The sequence below is a fragment of the Lethenteron reissneri genome, chromosome 22, assembly GCF_015708825.2.
Source record: "Lethenteron reissneri isolate LAM-NWPU_2019-01 chromosome 22, ASM1570882v1, whole genome shotgun sequence".
In the NCBI taxonomy this organism is placed as follows: Eukaryota; Metazoa; Chordata; class Hyperoartia; order Petromyzontiformes; family Petromyzontidae; genus Lethenteron; species Lethenteron reissneri.
Window position 1 is genome coordinate 14,830,491 of NC_083800.1, and position 7,194 is coordinate 14,837,684.

Consider the following 7,194-nt stretch of genomic DNA (forward strand, 5'->3'; position numbering starts at 1 on the left):
GTGACGTCTCGAGGGTGACGTCACGAGGGTGGCACCTGGAGGGTGACGTCACGAGGGTGGCATCTATTTAACTAAGCTGTGAAGCAATTTGTAGAAGCGACCTGACCATTAATGATGTCTCAACAAAGTGCCGTATCACGTGGAAATGTATAGCAGCCAAATACTCGAGCCGCGTGTTAATAATTGTTGAGGGAAGAACCAGAGGACCCAGACAGACATTCACACGACCACGGGGAGAAGATGCAAACTCCTAATAGTCCAGAGGTGGGACAAAGTCATTGTTATGCAAGTCCAAGTCGAGTCTGAAGTCATCAAATTCATGACTCGAGTCTGACTCGAGTCCAAGTCACATGACTCGAGTCCACACCTCAGAGGTGGGACAAAGTCATTGTTATGCAAGTCCAAGTCGAGTCTGAAGTCATCAAATTCATGACTCGAGTCTGACTCGAGTCCAAGTCACATGACTCGAGTCCACACCTCTGCCAAATACTATAGAGCAGGCGTCAGGGTCGCGATCAAACCCACGACGCCATCTATACCACGCGGAGTAGTTAACATGGGGGGGGGGGGGCTACGTGAGGGATTGGGGGGGGGGCTACGTGAGGGATTGGGGGGGGGGGCTACGTGAGGGATGGGGGGGGGGCTACGTGAGGGATTGGGGGGGGGCTACGTGAGGGATTGGGGGGGGGCTACGTGAGGGATTGGGGGGGGGGCTACGTGAGGGATGGGGGGGGGCTACGTGAGGGATGGGGGGGGCTACGTGAGGGATGGGGGGGGGCTACGTGAGGGATGGGGGGGGGGGGCTACGGGAGGGATGGGGGGGGGCTACGTGAGGGATGGGGGGGGGGGCTACGTGAGGGATGGGGGGGGGCTACGTGAGGGATTGAGGGGGGGGCTACGTGAGGGATTGGGGGGGGGGCTACGTGAGGGATGGGGGGGGCTACGTGAGGGATTGGGGGGGGGCTACGTGAGGAATTGAGGGGGGGCTACGTGAGGGATTGAGGGGGGGGTTACGTGAGGGATTGGGGGGGGGGCTACGTGAGGGATGGGGGGGGCTACGTGAGGGATGGGGGGGCTACGTGAGGGATTGGGGGGGGGCTACGTGAGGGATGGGGGGGGCTACGTGAGGGATGGGGGGGGGCTACGTGAGGGATGGGGGGGGGCTACGTGAGGGATGGGGGGGGCTACGTGAGGGATGGGGGGGGGCTACGTGAGGGATGGGGGGGGGGGCTACGTGAGGGATGGGGGGGGGCTACGTGAGGGATGGGGGGGGGCTACGTGAGGGATTGGGGGGGGGCTACGTGAGGGATGGGGGGGGGCTACGTGAGGGATGGGGGGGCTACGTGAGGGATGGGGGGGGCTACGTGAGGGATTGGGGGGGGGCTACGTGAGGGATGGGGGGGGCTACGTGAGGGATGGGGGGGGCTACGTGAGGGATGGGGGGGGGCTACGTGAGGGATGGGGGGGGGGTGCTGCCCCACGTGGCTGTGCGCTGCGCCGTCTCTCTGTGGTCTCTGACAAGTTGGATCCCAGCACCCGGTTCTCTTCACTGCTTGCCACGCTCCCCCGCTGTCGGCAATCATCCAGCCCCCGCTGTGCTTCAACCCGGCGTCCCCACGTGCCCTCAACATTGCCGCACTCTGCTGCTGATGCTGCTGCTGATGATGCTGCTGCTGATGGCTGCGGCGGCGGCGTGGCCATGCACCTGGGCGCGCTCACCCGATCTGCCCCCTGCGTGTGTGTGTGTCTGTGTGTGTGTTAGTGTGTCTGTGTGTGTTAGTGTGTCTGTGTGTGTGTCTGTGTGTGTGTGTGTCTGTGTGTGTGTGTTAGTGTGTCTGTGTGTGTTAGTGTGTCTGTGTGTCTGTGTGTGTTAGTGTGTCTGTGTGTCTGTGTGTGTGTTAGTGTGGCTGTGTGTGTGTCTGTGTGTGTGTGTGTCTGTGTGTGTGTGTGTTAGTGTGTCTGTGTGTGTTAGTGTGTCTGTGTGTCTGTGTGTGTTAGTGTGTCTGTGTGTGTGTTAGTGTGGCTGTGTGTGTTAGTGTGTCTGTGTGTGTTAGTGTGTCTGTGTGTCTGCGTGTATGTGTGTCTGTGTGTGTGTTAGTGTGTCTGTGTGTCTGCGTGTATGTGTGTGTGTTAGTGTGTCTGTGTGTGTTAGTGTGTCTGTGTGTGTTAGTGTGTCTGTGTGTCTGCGTGTATGTGTGTCTGTGTGTGTGTTAGTGTGTCTGTGTGTCTGCGTGTATGTGTGTGTGTTAGTGTGTCCGTGTGTGTTAGTGTGTGTGTACGTGTGTCTGTGTGTGTGCTCGCTAACAGCACTTGCCCCTACAGTATGTTAAGGCTATACGGGGATCTTTGTCTTTGTTGTGTGTGTGTGTCTGTGTGTGTGTTAGTGTGTGTGTGTGTCTGTGTGTGTGTTAGTGTGGCTGTGTGTGTCTGTGTGTCTGTGTGTGTGTTAGTGTGGCTGTGTGTGTTAGTGTGTCTGTGTGTGTTAGTGTGTCTGTGTGTCTGCGTGTATGTGTGTCTGTGTGTGTGTTAGTGTGTCTGTGTGTCTGCGTGTATGTGTGTGTGTTAGTGTGTCTGTGTGTGTTAGTGTGTCTGTGTGTGTTAGTGTGTCTGTGTGTCTGCGTGTATGTGTGTCTGTGTGTGTGTTAGTGTGTCTGTGTGTCTGCGTGTATGTGTGTGTGTTAGTGTGTCCGTGTGTGTTAGTGTGTGTGTACGTGTGTCTGTGTGTGTGCTCGCTAACAGCACTTGCCCCTACAGTATGTTAAGGCTATACGGGGATCTTTGTCTTTGTTGTGTGTGTGTGTCTGTGTGTGTGTTAGTGTGTGTGTGTGTCTGTGTGTGTGTTAGTGTGTCTGTGTGTCTGTGTGTATACGGGGGATCTTTGTCTTTGTTGTGTGTGTGTGTGTTAGTGTGTGTCTGTGTGTGTGTTAGTGTGTCTGTGTGTCTGTGTGTGTGTTAGTGTGTCTGTGTGTGTGTTAGTGTGTCTGTGTGTGTGTTAGTGTGTCTGTGTGTGTTAGTGTGTCTGTGTGTCTGTGTGTGTGTTAGTGTGTCTGTGTGTCTGTGTGTGTGTTAGTGTGTCTGTGTGTGTTAGTGTGTCTGTGTGTGTGTTAGTGTGTCTGTGGTGTGTGTTAGTGTGTCTGTGTGTCTGTGTGTGTGTTAGTGTGTCTGTGTGTGTTAGTGTTTCTGTGTGTGTGTTAGTGTGTCTGTGTGTGTGTTAGTGTGTCTGTGTGTGTTAGTATGTCTGTGTGTCTGTGTGTGTGTTAGTGTGTCTGTGTGTGTGTTAGTGTGTCTGTGTGTGTGTTAGTGTGTCTGTGTGTGTGTTAGTGTGTCTGTGTGTGTTAGTGTGTGTGTACGTGTGTCTGTGTGTCTGTGTGTGTGTTAGGGTGTCTGTGTGTCTGTGTGTGTTAGTGTATCTGTGTGTCTGTGTGTGTGTTAGTGTGTCTGTGTGTGTTAGTGTGTCTGTGTGTCTGTGTGTGTGTTAGTGTGTCTGTGTGTGTGTTAGTGTGTCTCTGTGTGTGTTAGTGTGTCTGTGTGTGTTAGTGTGTGTGTACCTGTGTCTGTGTGTCTGTGTGTGTGTTAGTGTCCGGCAAAACAACCTCCTACCTCCTCGCGGTGCCGGACGGGCAACACTGTCGTGGGCAGTGCTGTGGGGGGAGGGCCAATGCCCATTGGCCTCTCCCCTCATGGCGTCTGTGACCACCACAGTGGCTAAACGGGGGCTCTGGACGGGTGTGAGGGGCTGGTAACCCCTCCACCTTCAATTCATTACCACTAAACCACGAATTAAACATAAACCTGTAACAAATAAGCTTGTGCCGGAGGCCCCGGGGGGTCAGGCTTTTATGACGTCTCCTGGCCAAACCCCATTTGGCGGAGCCAGGAGATTGAATTTTCACCCTCGGGGCTCCTCCAGAAACAACAAAAAACCATTGCGGATGGCCACGTGGAATGTTCGAACGCTCACTGCGGAGGAGAGGCTGCCACTCCTCTGTCGGGAGCTGGACCGGTACCGCCTGGATCTCTGTGGCATTCAGGAGGTCCGGTGGACCGGTTCTGGCTCCTGCCACCATGAGGGGTGGACAGTCCTCTACTCGGGGCAGGAGACTGCCAAACAACAGGGTGTGGCTCTTCTTCTGAACAAAAGAATGAAGGGGGCGTGGGAGCGTGGCGGTGAGGTGTGGGAAGCTGTAATCCCCAGGATACTTTGGGCTCGCCTTCCCATCAACCAGAGGCGAGGAGTGGTGGTCGTGGTTACTTATGCCCCCACCGAAGACGAACATCCGTGGAGGGATGCAAGCAAAGCCGATGAGTCAGACGCTTTCTATGACCTCCTGTCACAGGTGCTGGCTAAAGTGGCCACTCGGGACAGAGTCATCTTGTTGGGTGACTTCAATGCCCGAGTTGGTCATGATGCTGACACCTGGTCTGGAGTGATTGGAAGGCATGGGCCAGATCAGCTCAATAATAACGGTAGGAGGCTGCTAGATTTTTGTGCAGCCCATGGGCTTGTAATTACCAACACGCTCTTCCGGCATCGGCGCATCCACACAACATCATGGATACATGCCGGGTCCAAGCAAGAACATCTGCTGGACTACATAGTGACGGACCAGCGGATGCGAACCCATGTCCTTGACACCAGGACCTACCGTGGAGCTGATCTGTCCTCTGACCATCGACTAGTCATCTGTAAGATGCGCCTGCCTTTCTTCCACTCTGGTGGTGGGTGTACACCCAGGATCCCATTCCAACCAAAAGTGGCCTGGTCTCAGTTAGCTGATGAAAGTTGCAAGCGAGAATTTCATCATCGCTTGCAGCTGGGGTTGGCATCGTCCCCCACTCCACCTGATGTCGAGGGTAAATGGGCGAGGTTTAGGACTGTGACTCATGCAGCTGCAATGGCTGCTTTGGGTACGCGGTCCAGACCTCCCCAGAAACCCTGGCTGACAGAGGAGGTGTTCAGGTTAATTGAGAAAAAGCGACAGGCCCACTCTCATCGCCTACAGCATCCCACGTCAGAGAATGAGGAGGTTTACCGCAGCCTTCGCTCGGAAGTTCGGAGAGCCGTAAGGCGTTGTAAGGATGGGTGGTGGTCGCGGGTTGCTGAGGAGATGGAGTCTGCCTCAGTGGCCCGTGATCACAAATCACTATTTAACTCCATCAAAAAAGTAACCTGCAGCGCCACACCTATTACCATCATTAGAGGAAAAAACGGTGATCCAATCTCCGACCCCCAGGAACAGGTTTGCAGATTTGCTGAGCATTTCTGTGAGGTCCTGGGGGAGGGAAATTCTCTCAACCAGGAAAACATCATGGCACAAAGTGGGGATAACCCTGCTGAGGCTGCGGTGCCTCAAATATTGGAAGAGGTCACCCCCTGTGAGTGGCTGGCTGAGGTTCCAGCTGTTGAGGAAGTACTGAGGGCGATCCGGAGTCTGAGACCAGGGAAGGCACCGGGCAGAGATGATCTCCCAAGCGAAATGCTGAGGGAGGGTGGCGTTTGTGCACAGACTGCCCTATATGACATCATAACAACAGTCTGGACCACTGGACGGGTTCCGCAGGACTGGAAGGATGCCCTGGTGGTCCCCCTCTTTAAGAAGGGGGACCGCACAGACTGTAACAACTACAGGGGCATCTCACTCCTCAGTGTGCCGGGTAAGGTCCTGGCAAGGATTATTCAACATCGCCTTGCTAGGCACGCTGAGGAGGGGCTTGCGGAGCCCCAATGCGGTTTCAGGAAAGGGCGGTCCTGCACAGATGCCATATTTTCTGTCCGTCTGCTACAGCAGAGGTGTAGGGAATTCCAAAAAGACCTACATCTCTGCTTTATTGACCTGGTCAAGGCCTATGATACCATCAGTAGGACTGGACTCTGGGTTATTCTTCGTGCTTTCGGAGTCCCTGACCCTCTGCTCACGATCATTAAGGACCTTCATGATGGTGAGCGGGCCCGGGTAAAACTACGTGGCCGGGAGTCGGAGCCTTTCCCTGTACACCTTGGGGTGCGACAGGGATGTCCTCTGGCTCCCACATTATTTAACATCTATTTTGACCGCGTAGTTCGTGAAGCCTTCAATAGCTGTACCGGGGGAATTTCCGTTTGGTACAGATATAATGGGAGGCTGATCGACGCCCGGGTGCGATCAAGGGATGGCTCCCTATTGGTCAACCACGTTATGTATGCCGATGATTTGGTAATAGCTGCTCATTCAGAAGAGGAGTTGGAGGCGCTGCTGCTGAGACTGGAGCGTGCCACTAAGAGGTGGGGCCTTACCATCAGCCCCACCAAAACCAAGCACCTGCCTGGGTATTTTGTACCATCGGACACTCCACCCCCACAACTCCCAACTGGTGATGGGGCAGTTGTGGAGAGAGTGGAGAGTTTCCCATACCTGGGCAGTGTGCTTATGACCGGCTCCAGTCTATCAGCAGAGGTCTCACTCCGAATCAGTCGAGCGGCAATATCTTTTCATCGGTTGCGTAACGCTGTGTGGAAGCTACCTGGTCTGTCGCTCCGCACGAAGCTTCAGGTCTTCTCGGCCACGGTCATTCCCTCCCTTCTCTACGCTTGCGAGACGTGGACCCCCCTGGTGGAGCATCTTCGCCGGTTGGAAACATTTAGGCTGGCCTGCCTACGATCCATCCTGGGTTTAACCAGGCTGGATTGTGTGAGGAGCTCACAAATCCTTGAAAGATCTGGGCAAAGTCCCATCAGTGAGCTCCTCCGGCAGGCAAGGCTGCGTTGGCTGGGTCATGTAGCCCGCATGCCCAGCCACCGCATGCCTAAACAGCTTTTGTTCGGCCGGATCGAGGGGGCTAGACGGGCGCGGCACGGGCTGGAGAAGAGATGGAGTGATGTGGTACAGGAGGACGTGGAGCTGAGTGGACTTGCCGATGACTGGTACCAGCGGTGTCAAGATCGGCCTCAGTGGAGGAGGCTCGTGAAGGACGCTACTGGGCAGTTGGAGGCAGTCGCCCTCCAACAACAACGGAGGGCGGAGGAGCGACGCTCACAACAACGAGCGGAGCGCTGGGTGGCTAAAGCACAGCAAGTTGGCACAGTAGGGGGCACAGGTGGTGCATCAGCCAGTCATCTCGGTCATCTCGGTCAGTCGACCAGTGGCACCTGGGTCTGCCCCGTGACCTCCTGCCAGCGGGCTTTCGACACTTCACGTGGCCTCAAGGTGCACTTGG